The 15,457-nt window shown below is 39.3% G+C and overlaps 1 protein-coding gene across 1 annotated transcript in view; it reads left to right on the top strand.

Moving 5' to 3' along the window:
• Nucleotides 1-1,187: 1,187 nt before the first annotated feature.
• The window catches only part of LOC140940895 (uncharacterized), a 32,641-nt gene continuing 18,371 nt past the window's right edge, over nucleotides 1,188-15,457 (top strand). The window contains exon 1 of the mRNA XM_073389858.1: nucleotides 1,188-1,278. The gene's annotated coding sequence lies outside the window, so the exon portion shown is untranslated. The remainder of the gene's footprint in view (nucleotides 1,279-15,457) is intronic.

Raw genomic sequence — 15,457 nt, 5'->3', positions numbered from 1 at the left:
AACTTCCACCTTTTTGACAAATGGATTTGCACTAATCCTGACTGTGCAGGGTTCTAAAGGACGAAGAAGGGCTACTGAGTGGGACAATTTTTCACAATTTTTGTTGTCGGGTTTAATTTCCCATTTCTGCTAAATGACGGCTTATTTCGCTGTTTACAATATCAATCATGATCATAGTGTTTATGGCACCTGCTAACTGTTGACAAGTGAAAATTATTATAAAAACACTATGGCATAGAAACTTATAATTTTCGCTACACGCCTTCTTAACAACATCAGCCAATTCTATGATTTTTAGAAGCTAAAGAGAATGTGTCTTAAGCAACCAATCTTGTTACAAGTTACACTGGAGCTTAACTATTTAGCGTTATATTTGTATATATGTCAATGATGATTAATTGCTTAGAGATATTAGGAATTCATTATATAGTAGGACCAGCACATTGCGCATTGCTGGTAAATTTTAAAATTAGGTTTTTTGTTTTCGTTTCGGAGAAATTACGAACTTATAACGACGGCTTGATTTGAGTTCACTGTTCTTCAAAGTAATTAAGTAAGTAAGTAGTTTATTTATACTCGTCTACACCTACGAATTAACGAAAACTCGTTTGAAATTGCATGTGATATACAGTGAAAAAGTGTGAAAACCTCAGTAAAAACTTAAAATACATTAAGATCTAAAATCTATGACATAAAAAGGCATTATCTATAAAAAACTATTTTAAAAAAACTAAAAATTAACATATTAAGATTATTTAAAAGTAATTGTCGGAGTTTCTAATGTATAACGGTAGCTTGTTTCACAGCTTGCTAAGCTAGCTGTAAATGAAAAGAATTTATGCATCCACTCGGTGTTAAAATAAGGCTGTACCAAGTTAATTACCAGGGTATAATTTTGAATACGTCCCGACGCCTCTTTCTGCTGGAGGTGTCGGGATGTACATTGACTCAGATTTCAAGTATGAAGTCCTTGAAAAGACCTCTAATGAAGTTTTTCAAGCCCTATGGGTAGAAATACATTTCACTAACGCCGCAAAATATTATCTGTGGAGTAATATATAGGCAGTATAATTCTCCTGAAACATTCTTAAAATATTTTGAAGAAACAGTTGAAAATCTCAGTATTTCTGGCAAACCCATTTATATAATGTCTGATACTAATTTAAACCTTCTGCGCTTTAATTCTTGTAATTCTTGGTTTTCACCTGACGTCATTAGAGTTTCCATATTTGGGCATCCGCCATCTTGATGCCCCTGGCCCGTGAAATTTATGTTAAGGTGATTCCCTAGTTTTGCACTGCGCATCTCTTACTGGGCATAACAAGATGGCCGCCGTAAAAAAGAGCATGCGAAGTAATATTTTTAAAATGAAGTTGACTGAAGAGAAATGCTATTGGAATTTTTGCTCGCTGTTCTTTCTTACCGAGGTAAGACTCAATGTGTTGGGAATGTGCATAACGTAAGCAGTACGCGTGTTGCTGAGTTCGACCTCCTCTCGGAGAACCTCGATAGTGGATGTTTAACTTGTGCTTACTCACTTTGATTTTCATGTAAACACTTTCTTTATCACATTGTGTCCTAAATGTGATATCTCGATGTAAATTCTGTAAAAACGGATTTTTTAATACTTTCTTCCCCCTTTCACATACATTCTATTTTGAAACTCGCCCCAGTCCTCTCTCAAAAATCGGAGAAAATGCGTTTGGTGCGCACTTTCTGCAGCTCTACCGCAAAAACGAGTACGGTGACCCCCATTTTTTATTTCATGATTTTAATAAGGATAGTGCCTCCTTTCGATGAGAAAAAAATTGGCACAAATCTATGTTCAGTTTTTTGGCAATTTTACTAAATTGTACGGATTGAGCCATCACGAGTCGAAAAGCGCGCGTCCAATTTGATTCTACTTTGGAGCGTAAAGTAAAAAAAAGGGCATTAAAAGGAATTTTTCTGGTACGTAAGTGGATAAACAATACATTAAAGTCAAATTCTGTGTGATGTCACATGCATCATCGAAAAAATCTCTCCTTTTTGTCTAGTTTTGCGCTGCCCGCGGTTTTTGCAAAAGGGTCCTAAATAGCCGTATTTGTCAGCATTGTGACGTCAAAACGAGCACGGTGACCCCCACTTTTTATTACTTTTTTATCATCTTCTTGACTTGTTACATCAGTGTACCAAGTTTTAGCTAAAATCCATGTTAGGTTCTTTTACTATGGAATCACCTTAGTAGTATAAGGGGGTATGTGGACGAACAAAAGTGAGGGGTTAACGGGGTTTACGGGGTTAACGATGAAATCGTTATCACCAGCAAGTCAGTCAAGTCAATCTGGTCTTTGTTCTGTAACCATTTTTGCATTGTCAAGGTTAATGTCAAGAGTTAATTCTATCGAGTGAATTTCCAAAACCTAACTAAATGTCCTAAACCTAACTAAATGTCCTAGCCCTAACTAAATTTGCTAAACCTAACTAAAATCTGTTGGGCGCAGTGTTTAGACCTAAATCAGTTGGGTGCAGTGTTTAGAGCTAAATCAGTTGGGCGCAGTGTTTAATCTGTTGACGTAGTGTCATTTTCCAAAACCTAACTAATTGTCCTAGCCCTTTCTAAATGTCCTAAGCTAACACAAATGTTTACTTTAATGTTGAGGGTTAAATCCGTCGAGTTTAATGTTGAGGGCTAAAATCTTACCCTAACAAAAAATAAAATTAGCGATGTTTTCACAGGATCACGGTTGAGTGATTACAGGCAAGTTTGAGCAAGCCCATTGACATCACAGCTGCTTTTGCTGAGTCAGCAGATTTTGTTTCTATTTTTGTTCATCCTAATGTCTGGGGGTATAAAAGGGGTTAACCGCTAAGTGAAGTCATTTGATTGCAAGTTGTTGTAGTGAGCAGAGCTATCACGATGCCGAAAGTTACGTACCCTAGACACTGTCCAAAGTGTAACAAGCAGTTGAAGAATAGAATTACATTCTGTCGTCATAAGAAATATTGTGGTACTAATACAAGAGTACCATGCCTACATTGCGAAAAAACGTTTTGTCGTAAAGACAAAATGGTGGCTCACGTCAAGAAGTGTCACTCCGAAGCAGCGAAGCGGAAGGCGGAAGAAAGTGCTGAACTCTTACGTCTAGAGTTATTGAATTCTGGAAAGATACCGCGATTAGATGTTGAAGAACAGACTGGCGGAGCAGTGAGCACCCGCGGAACCAAGCGTTCAGCTGAAGATTCCAATCCTGATGTGAAGATGGCAAAGAGGGAACCCGAGAGCAGTGAAACCAAGACTGATGATGAAAAACCACTGTTTCAAGCCAACATTGCCAAGATGGGGACTCCTAAAAAATGGAAAAAAGGAAAAGTAATTGATCAGAAGTTTACATTTACTCTGGATTACATGCGTGACCCAAAAACCGAAGAAGATTTAGGTGTGGAAGCCGTTCATGCATTGACGATAGGAATGGATAATTTAATGGAAGACATGGCTATTGATACAAAAGAATATGACTTAGCGCTTCAAATTGGAAGCAAGGAACATTTTAAAGAATCCAGCAATACAGGTGAAACTTGGCATATTCCAGCAGATGATTATTTTAATCGTTTGCAAATGACACAAGCTATGCTGGGACATATTGCGAATGTCTTGAATTCAGGGGAATTTATTTCCTCGGATAGAGGCTTTTCAGCGTCCATGACTCTCATACGTCGTGATGTGAAAGGCGGAAAACGAGCAGGCTACAAGCCAGGAGCCAAAATCTGGGAAGAAGTGGTCAAAGAATTGCGCTGTGTGCATGAAATCAAAAACAAGGATGAATTATGCTGTGGCCGTGCTATAGTCGTCATGCGAGAACATGCCAAGAAAAAAGCAGGCGAAAAGAACTGTTACGAAAATATTCGCCAAGATCGAGGCAAGAACAGTCAGCAACTGAAAGAAGCCAAACAGCTATACAAAGAAGCAGGCGTGCCCGAAGGATCATGTGGGTACGAAGAAATTCAAAAATTTCAAGACTATTTGGGTCCTAAGGGTTACCAACTGATTGTCGTTGACCCAGTACGTGGCGGGGTGATATTTACTGGAGAAGCATACAAGTTTGCGCCTAAAGTGATACAGATTGTGAAAACCTATTATGAGGACAGTGATGGAAAAACAAAGGCTCATTACGATGGTGTATATAGTGTGGCAGCTGTGATGAACCGTTGCAAGTTTTGTCGTTATTGTTGCAAGGGTTACAATACAGAAGATGCCAAACACCATAATTGTTTGCATGCCAATTGCCCTAGCTGTATGCGTCGTAGGAACAAGACATCGAAGGGGTGTCTCGACTACACTGGTTGGAGTAAACCGACCATCACCTGTCGCAAATGTTGCAGGTCATTTTATGGGGAAGATTGTTACCAGGACCATTTGATTCAAAAGAAACAAACAGAAACCAAAATGGAAGCAGATTTGATCTATCAAGTAGCGTTGGATAATGACATTGTGATCCCACGTAAAGAAGCTATGAAAAGTGTGTGTGAGATGCATCGTAAATGTCAGACATGTTTGGTCTCTTACAAAGTGAAAGAAGGAGTGACCCATAAATGTGGTCACGGTCAATGTGCCAATTGCTTGAACTATGTCGACCTGTATAACCACCAATGTTTTATTATGAGTGACATTTACAAGGCAAATAAACGTTATGACAACCAACAAAAAGCAGAAGACAAGATTCTAGAAACCATCAAAGAAATGACGACTGAAGACGGGAAAAAAGTGAAAGAGGTTGCAACAAAACCTATTACGAGGAAAGAACAGGAAGAGGCCTATCTAAAAGAACATCCACCAACACAACCAGTAGACGAACAAAGTAGACAAGAGTCCATCGAGAGAGTTAAGAAACAGTTACAAGATTTGGGGGTGGATGTGACAGAGATTCCCGAGGATCAATTAGAAGAGTTTCAAGGGGATCATTACATGCTGACAGAAGGGAAGAAAGACAAACACAAAGAGCTCGTATTTGCAGACATTGAATGTTGTATTGATGACCAAAGGCAGTTTACACCAAACCTCATTTGTTTTGAACGAGAAACCTCAGACGAAAAATACCAGTGTTGGGGTAGAACATGTCTACGTGACTTTTATAACAGGCTCATGGCAATGCTAAAAGAACTAGAAAAAGAAAACAATTTGCGATGGAATCAACTAGAAATGCAAGTATACTTTCACAATTTTAGAGGATTTGATGGCGTGTTTATCATCAAGCAGCTGTATGACATGAACCTGAAAGTGTCTAAAGTGCTGATGACGGGTCAGAAGATCTTGTACTTTGAATGTGACAGACTAAAGTTCAAGGACTCTATGTCCTTTTTGAATATGCCGTTGGAGAATTTTACCAAGACGTTTGGTTTGACTGAGCTGAAGAAGGGCTACTTTCCTCATTCATTTAACAGAAAAGAAAACCAGAACTACGAAGGACCATTGCCTGACCTAAAGTATTATGAGACTAATTGCATGAACACCAAGAAAAAAGAAGCCGTGGAAAAATGGCATGCGGAGGAAATGTTGAAGGGAGAAAGCTGGAATTTTGAAAAGGAACTATTGGAGTACTGTGAAAGCGATGTCAAGTTACTGAAGGAAGGCTGTCTAACTTTTGCTGCCGATTTTGAAAAGGAGTGCAAGTTTAATCCGTTGAAAGAAAATATCACCATTGCCAGTGCCTGTCACAACTTTTGGCGGAATAACCAAATGATTCCCTACTCCATTGCTGTGGAACCACCCCATGGATGGAGTGGGATGAAACCTGCTCAAAGCAAGATTGGATTTCAGTGGCTGCATATCCAAGACCAAAAGCTGGGTGGCAATAGAATCAAGCATGCAGCGAATGGCGGGGAACAAACTCTCATGATAGAATCGTGGGGGAAAGTACGTGTAGATGGCTATGAACCCATCAAGAAAACAGTCTTCGAGTTTCACGGCTGCGAGTTTCATGGCTGCCCTAAATGTAAGCCAAACAATCGACATGTCAAAACTTGGCACCACCCAGACCGCACTGTCGAGGAAATGTATCATCTGACTCAAAAGAAAACAGAGGTGTTAAGGAAAGCTGGTTACACAGTCAAAGTGGAATGGGAATGTAACTTCAAACGAAAACTTGCAACTGATCCTGAGTTACAAGACATGATCAAAGATTTGGAATGGACGGCTCCTTTAAACCCCAAAGAAGCCTTGTTTGGAGGCCGTACTGGTGCTGCGACCCTGTACTCCAAAACGGCCGAAGATGAAGAGATCAGCTATGTGGATTACACGTCATTGTACCCATGGGTCAACAAATATGGGACTTATCCATTGGGTCACCCAACCATCATTGTCAACCCTGTAAACCAGAACATTGGCGATTACTTTGGTGTGGCAAAAGTGGATATCCTGGCTCCTGAAGGTTTGTTTCATCCCGTATTGCCTATGAAAATTGATGACAAATGTATGTTTACTTTGTGTGCTACCTGTGCCCAAGAACAATTGGAACAACCATGGCATGAAAGAACTAACCTTTGTAACCATACAGACAAGGAACGACTAATGACCGGTGTTTGGTGTACCGAGGAACTCAAAATGGCCGTACGTAAAGGCTACAAAATTTTGAAGATTCATGAGGTGTGGCATTGGAGTGAGAACGAAAGAAAGACAGGGTTGTTTGCTCCCTACGTCAACAAATTTTTGAAAGCTAAACAGGAAGCCAGTGGCTGGCCAAGTGATTGTGTAACGGACCAACAAAAGGAAGCGTACATTGCTGAGTATGAACTACATGAAGGGATTAAGTTGGATTCAGACAAGATTGAGGTCAATCCAGGACGCAAGGCGGTAGCCAAAGTTATGTTGAACAGTTTTTGGGGCAAATTTGGCGAGGCCGACAACAAACCCACCACCAGTACCATCCAGAAAGTACCAGATTGGGAAAAACTGATCAACGATGATACGGTCATGGTTAAAAGTGTCAATGTGTATAGTGAAGAGGTCATGGAAGTGACGACAGTAAAAAAAGAAGGCGCATGGGCTCCTAATACAAGGGGTAATATTTTTATTGCCTTGTTTACCACAGCCATAGCTAGACTCAAGTTGTATGAAGCCTTGGATGTATTGCAACAAAGAGTCCTGTATTACGATACAGACTCAGTCATCTATAAGAGCAAACACGGTCAAGACAGATTACCACTGGGCAAATTTTTAGGTCAGTTTACAGATGAGACAGGGGGAGATACCATAGAAGAGTTCGGATCAGCAGGACCGAAGTCCTACAGTTATAAGACCAATGGAGGTAAGACCGAATGCAAAAGCAAGGGGTTAAAAAACACACATGCTGTGAGACAAGTGTTGAATTGTGGGTCCATGTTGAATCACATTCAGTTGGAACTGAAAGACCCAGAAGAAAGCAAGCGTCAGTTAAAAACCACTATTTTTAATCATTTTGTCAGGAATAGTAAAGTCAAAAGCATTCATTTAGAGGATATGGTTAAAGTATTCCAAGTGAATTGGGATAAGCGTGTGGTAGAAAAAGGAACAGGGGTGACTTATCCTTATGGCTACGTTAGAATGTAACTTTTTTGCATGAGTTAAGTTTTTATTTTGTTAAAAAATAGAGCACAGTAGCTTGGAAGCGCGAGCTCTAGTTAATTTTTGGAAAAGTTTAGTTTTTCACTAGTTCGTTGTAAAATAATGGTAAGGTTTGCATGGTGGCACCAACCAATAAAGTATGTGTTGTTACAAACTACAGGTGTGGTTACTTGTGTGTGTGTGTGTGTGTGTAAAAATTCACAAAAACCCTAAACCAAAGAGAAAATTTCACCAACCCTTAACCAAAGAGAAAATTTCCCCAACCCTTAACCAAAGAGAAAATTTCCCAAACCCTAAACTAAAAGAGAAAATTTCCCTAACCCTAACCCTAACCCTAAAACCTAACCCTAAAACCTAACCCTAAAACCTAACCCTAAAACCTAACCCTAAATCCTAACCCTAACCCTAACCCTAAAACCTAACCTTAAATCCTAACCCTAACCCTAACCCTAACCCCTAACCCTAACCCTAACCCTAACTATAACCCTAAATCCTAACCCTAAATCCTAGCTCTAAATCCTACTCCTAAATCCTAACCCTAAATCCTAACCCTAACCCTAACCCTAACCCTAACCCTAAAAACTAACCCTAAAACCTAACCCTAAAAACTAACCCTAAAACCTAACCCTAATCCCCAAGGACTGGAGTTTAACCCTGTCCTTATTAGCATTTTAACCCTAACCCTAATCCCCCAAGGACTAGGGTTTAACCCTATCCTTATTAGCATTTTAACCCTAACCCTAATCCCAAAGGACTAGGGTTTATTAGCATTTTAACCCTAACTAGGAGAAGGACTGGTACGAGTGTAAATAAAAATGGGATGACTCAGCATTTTTCAGAAATAAAACAAGTGTCAGTGTTAAAATAACTGTCAAAATGCAGTCGGTATCCATGCAAGATTTGGAACAAATAGCCTATTGGCAAGAAAAACGTTTTAAAAGTAAATACGGGTATAATCTGTACAACCCAGTGCTTTCAGTGGAGTTAACAGAATTCGCAGACAGAGTGGTGAGAAATAACGTAGCAGTGCAAGAAGAATTTCAGTTGGAACTCACAGTGCACCAACACAGAAAACCAGAAAAGAATGAAAATTTGTTCATGTCTATGAGTGATGGTTTATTACGAGCAGTACAACGTTGGGTGACAAGTCGAAGATTTTCCATGAAAACAAGATGCTATTTGACGCTACAAGCCGTGGAACCGATAGCGCTTCCGCTTACAAAATGTTTAGGAGTGTTGACAAATATTCCAGTGTTTGCTTTCTTTCCGTGGACAGTGCCATTATCACACACAATGTTAGCCATGTTTGATTGGTTGAGCTATAATTGGTTATTGGCTAAACTGCTTTCACCCACTAATAACATGAAATTGATTATCACAGTGATTCATGAGGAACAAGTCTAATCATGGTAAGTCTCAAGAGACATTTACGCCCAGACTTGCCCATTGACGTCATTGCCCTAGAGACTTTTGATGGAGTATAACTAGGAGTTGACATTTTGGTAAAACACGATAGATTTGCAACATGCCAAAAGTAACGTATCCAAGACCCTGTCCTACCTGCGGAAAGGAATTTAGCAAAGGCTATTTCTTTATTCATAAGAAGCAATGTGGTACAGCTGAGAATCGTTATCATTGTCCATACTGCCCTCTTTCGTTTTCACAATCAAATAACAAACAGCGTCACATACGGCAGCAACATTCGAAGACTCCGCAACGTTTTACTTGCCCGAATTGTGATAAAGCATTCACAAGTAAACAAAAAATGAAACTTCATTGGGAATCTATGTGTTCTGAGGTAAAATCCTGTTACAACTGTGTGTTCTGCAACGCATCATTTACAAGACGAGACAGTTGGCAAAGACATTTGAGGCGCGTTCATAGACGTATTTGCGGGGAGCAAGACATCAATCTGTTTCTGCATTTACAACATTTAAGTGAAGACGAAGATTTCCAAAACGAATGGATGTTTGTAGAATCACGGCCCATTGAAGCAAGCGAACACAAGATTTGTCCCTGTGGTCAAACGGGCATACAAGCTTACTTCTTTGTGGAAAACAAGATCAATGGAAATCGCACCTTTGTGGGTTCTAAATGTATTGAGAACATTGTTCCAAGAGTGAGTGAAGAGATTGCTTATTTCGAGTATATATTAAAGAAAGACATACATGGGACATATCAAGGAGAAAACGACGAAGGTTTGCAAAGGTTTACAGTCATGCCAAACACAGTGTTGGTTAGAGATTCAGGGGTAGTGAAACAATTAAATCCGCAAATCACCAAAACCTTAGAGAATAAACACGAAGTATTGGTGAAATATCCTAAACAAGAGACTCTGATTCAAGGACAAGCGTATGACCTACGACTGAAAGCTAAATATGTAAGAGGACAGTTAACGTTTACTGGTTTGTAAAAACAGGATGCTTTTATACGTGTCACTAGTTTTAGGAGGTCAATAAAAATCACACAAAGTTTACAGTTGAATCAGGTGTATTTTATTTTACTGGGTGCTGCTTAATTGTTGATAGAGTTGGACATATTTGGACTGCAACTCAGTGAGTTCCTGCATAAGCTGTGCTACAGACATTTTCTGGGGTTTTTTAGAGGTCTTGAGTAACTGAGAGCGTTCGCCTTCCCGTTCTTTTTTCATGGCTTGATAACTGGTTTGATCTTGTACAAGTTTTTTCTCCTCGTCCAACATCATTTGCTCTAAAATGACACAATGCACTTGTTCACAGGCCGCATTCACGACTGCTTGTGATTCGGGTGATTCCATTTTTGGGAAGGGCCGTAATGATTTGAACCGTTTAGGAAATGTGCCCTTTTTGAGATGGTTTCTGAATCCCTTGATGGCTTTTTCACGATACTTGATACGTGCCTGGATTGCTTGCAGTTTTTGACGATAACTTTTTAGTGTAGGTTTCTTGCTTTTTACTGTAGTTTCCATATTTTTCTCAGTGGGTTCAGACACAGTAGGAGGATTATTTTCTTTGATAGGTTCAGAGACAGCGGGAGTTTCTTCGAGTGCAGACATGTTTCCCATACAAGAGGTGAGATAAAAATGATTTCTTAATGTGAGACCGATGTCAATTTATAGCCTGAGGTGAGATCTGAAAAACATAAAAGAATAGTTCGTGTGAAACTATCATTCATTTAACACAAGGTATCATGAAGATAGGACTGCATGATGAATGGTCTCCAGTAGAGGAACCGCGGAATCAAGATTTAGAAGACATGTGGATTACACATGAGCAAACAGAGAGAGAAATGTACCCTGAGAATCAGGAGAATTGCCATTGGATGGAGTTAGCATTGGATGATCCCTTGTTTCAAGTCAGTTATACCCAAATATTTGGTTCTTATTTATATGTCGTTGACATAACCTAAAAGCCTCCGTCAAAAGAAGGTATGAGAAATATGGATTTTGAAATAGTGTATCCTATATACCACGGATTGAATGACATTATTGAATTAACAAAACCTTCCAAGACATCCAAGATTAAAATCAGAGCCTCCTCCAGAGAACATTGGGAGGTCGTCTATACCTGTGAATTCCGCGTAGATCAGTGGTCTTATAACAAAATGGATGAAATCATGGACGGGTTAGTGGATCAGCTTACTATGAAACAAAACTTGAATGGAGGTTTGCTCATACAGTTGTCTTTCAATGAGTAGATTGAAGTCAAAATTTTCAGTCAAAGTTTGCAGTCAAAGTCAACAACTAAAAATCTTATGTGTGAAAAAGTCTACAAAAATAAAATTCTTATGTGTGAAAAAGTCTACAAAAATAAAATTCTTACGTGTGAAAAAGTCTACAAAAATAAAATTCTTATGGGTGGAAAAAGTCTGCAACTTACAAATGTGTCATCCAAAGGTCCCAAGGCCCCTACGAAAAATTCTTAAGGCCCAAGGCCCCTACAAGGCCCCTACAAGGCCCCTCAGACCACCAAGGCCCCGGGGCCTTAAAGGCCCCTAAAATTATCAAGGTCCCAGGGACCTTATAAGGTCCCTCACATTTTAATGGGTCTAAAAAACTATAAATAGAACGAATTCATTATGTTAGTCATCACAATCATTTGTGTTAAGACTTCGTAGTGTCAAGATGCCTTACTGCCACAGACGTGTGTGTCCTATTTGCGGAAAACAGGATTTACTAAAACTAAGCGAACACTTACGTCAGGTTCATCATTTATCTAGCGATGAACGACAATTGTACTTGAAGAACGCTACATTTTCACAGTCGTTCTCACCAATTCTTAATGCTTCAGGATGTTTAGAGATACAACCTTACCCTGAGTTTAAGTTTCAACACCCGGCATCAATGATGGTCGTAGGACCTACTCAGAGTGGGAAATCCTATTTTGTGGAACAATTGCTTTCAAGCAAACGTATCAAATACCCAAGTAGGAAAACCACAAAGATTCAATGGTTTTACACCCAGTGGCAACCACTGTATGAACGCATACAATCGACACTCGGGAAAAGTATTACGTTTGCTCAAGGGTTACCAGTAGTAAACGACAATTTAGAAGACATCAATGATCAGGTTCATAACCTATGGGTGTTTGATGACTTGATGGAAGAAGCTGTGCAAAGTCCACTCATATCTCAGCTGTTTACTCGTGGCCGTCATCGTAATTTAAGTGTCATTTTACTGTTACAAAATATGTTTCCCAAGGGGAAATTTAATACCAACATTTCACGAAACGCCCTATACATGGTATTGTTTCGTAGTCCTAGTGATCGAAAACAAATGGACATCATGGCGGAGCGAACATTTGCGAAGGATAGACCGAAATTTATGTCTGCTTATATGAAAGAAACCGAAAAACCCTACGGGTATATTATTTTAGACAATCACCCTAAAACAGCCAGCGAGAAACAAGTGATTGCTAATGTCTTTGGTAACTGTTATACTTACCCGAACATCACAAAAAGTACGCACACAGTCCCAAAGATAACAGACGTACAACCAGCAGTCACACACAACGTTGAAAGTCCGAAGCAACTAGTCAAATGTAAACGTGAAAAGCCACCCGCAAAGAAAACGAAAACAGTGAAACAGACTGCGAAGAAGAAACAAACGAAACCTACAGTGAAAAGGTCAAGAAAACCAGCTATCTATAAATCCAAGGTTATAAGAGAAAGCTCTGAGGAGGAGGACATTTACTCCAACGAAGACGAAAAACCAAAAGACTTACTGACAGAACTACGCGAACTCGCTAAACAAGAATATTTAGCTAGACAGCCACGCAATGGATTCAGATTTAATCCTTCGTATGCATAATGCATTTTTGTTCATAACATTGTCAATAAAATATGTTTAAAACCTTTATTTCTTGTGTCTTTTACTAGTGTACTAAAATTCCCTACATTTACTATAGCGGACCGCCAAGGAAACACCTTTTTCAGTCTAAGTCTTGTAGTCATGACCTGAGCGATCTATCATGGGTCAATTTGAGTCTTACATCTTGTAGAGCAAAGGTTCTCACTCTTTTGGTAGTTTAAAGTGAAGTTATTACTGACAAAGTGTTCACACGAGCACTTTTTTCCACGTAGCCGCCATCTTGGATTATTGGGATCGACACTCCGATAAGTTCAGTCCGATAGGGCTAAGAATGTGGCGTTTTACTGCGGGTAATAAGTTTTACTGTAGGTAAAAAGTTTATTCCTAGGTAAAAAGGACATGGCTAAAAACATACACACACATATACCTATAAAAAAACCCACACACACACGATCGTTCGATCGAGAGAAAACGTTTCAAAACGTTTTTACAGTAAAGTCGCTATTGCGCATGCGTAGTGCACAAAGGAACCCTCTAAAACTCTTTAACCTAAGTTAAATATACTTTATAAACATTTAAGACTAGTTTAAAAACGTTTTAGAACGTTTTTACACCACATTTATTACCGCGCATGCGTAGTGCGCAGGGGACAGAAATTCTGTACCACATGTGTGAGTCGTAACTTTCATACACATATATAAGTTAAGTTATTCTATACCTAGAATAACGAATGTCCGAGTCCTCTTCGGCGCTCTCCGAGTGCCGAGAACTTCTCGATCTTTTGACCTTGCTTAGAAATTGAATTGATTATCTCTTAGTAGTACTAGACGGCACTGGGGTGTCAAGTAACTAGGCAACTGAAAGTTGCCTAGTTACTGGATGCCGCCTGTCAATCAAAGCGGCGGCATCCTTTGAGACCACTACTGACGCCTAGTACTACTAAGAGATAATCAATTCAATTTCTAAGCAAGGTCAAAAGATCGAGAAGTTCTCGGCACTCGGAGAGCGCCGAAGAGGACTCGGACATTCGTTATTCTAGGTATAGAATAACTTAACTTATATATGTGTATGAAAGTTACGACTCACACATGTGGTACAGAATTTCTGTCCCCTGCGCACTACGCATGCGCGGTAATAAATGTGGTGTAAAAACGTTCTAAAACGTTTTTAAACTAGTCTTAAATGTTTATAAAGTATATTTAACTTAGGTTAAAGAGTTTTAGAGGGTTCCTTTGTGCACTACGCATGCGCAATAGCGACTTTACTGTAAAAACGTTTTGAAACGTTTTCTCTCGATCGAACGATCGTGTGTGTGTGGGTTTTTTTTATAGGTATATGTGTGTGTATGTTTTTAGCCATGTCCTTTTTACCTAGGAATAAACTTTTTACCTACAGTAAAACTTATTACCCGCAGTAAAACGCCACATTCTTAGCCCTATCGGACTGAACTTATCGGAGTGTCGATCGCAATAATCCAAGATGGCGGCTACGTGGAAAAAAGTGCTCGTGTGAACACTTTGTCAGTAATAACTTCACTTTAAACTACCAAAAGAGTGAGAACCTTTGCTCTACAAGATGTAAGACTCAAATTGACCCATGATAGATCGCTCAGGTCATGACTACAAGACTTAGACTGAAAAAGGTGTTTCCTTGGCGGTCCGCTATAGTAAATGTAGAGAATTTTAGTACACTAGTAAAAGACACAAGAAATAAAGGTTTTAAACATATTTTATTGACAATGTTATGAACAAAAATGCATTATGCATACGAAGGATTAAATCTGAATCCATTGCGTGGCTGTCTAGCTAAATATTCTTGTTTAGCGAGTTCGCGTAGTTCTGTCAGTAAGTCTTTTGGTTTTTCGTCTTCGTTGGAGTAAATGTCCTCCTCCTCAGAGCTTTCTCTTATAACCTTGGATTTATAGATAGCTGGTTTTCTTGACCTTTTCATGTAGGTTTCGTTTGTTTCTTCTTCGCAGTCTGTTTCACTGTTTTCGTTTTCTTTGCGGGTGGCTTTTCACGTTTACATTTGACTAGTTGCTTCGGACTTTCAACGTTGTGTGTGACTGCTGGTTGTACGTCTGTTATCTTTGGGACTGTGTGCGTACTTTTTGTGATGTTCGGGTAAGTATAACAGTTACCAAAGACATTAGCAATCACTTGTTTCTCGCTGGCTGTTTTAGGGTGATTGTCTAAAATATTATACCCGTAGGGTTTTTTCGGTTTCTTTCATATAAGCAGACATAAATTTCGGTCTATCCTTCGCAAATGTTCGCTCCGCCATGATGTCCATTTGTTTTCGATCACTAGGACTACGAAACAATACCATGTATAGGGCGTTTCGTGAAATGTTGGTATTAAATTTCCCCTTGGGAAACATATTTTGTAACAGTAAAATGACACTTAAATTACGATGACGGCCACGAGTAAACAGCTGAGATATGAGTGGACTTTGCACAGCTTCTTCCATCAAGTCATCAAACACCCATAGGTTATGAACCTGATCATTGATGTCTTCTAAATGTCGTTTACTACTGGTAACCCTTGAGCAAACGTAATACTTTTCCCGAGTGTCGATTGTATGCGTTCATA

This window comes from Porites lutea, chromosome 6, assembly GCF_958299795.1.
Source record: "Porites lutea chromosome 6, jaPorLute2.1, whole genome shotgun sequence".
In the NCBI taxonomy this organism is placed as follows: Eukaryota; Metazoa; Cnidaria; class Anthozoa; order Scleractinia; family Poritidae; genus Porites; species Porites lutea.
This window is presented reverse-complemented; position numbering and strand designations above follow the sequence as displayed.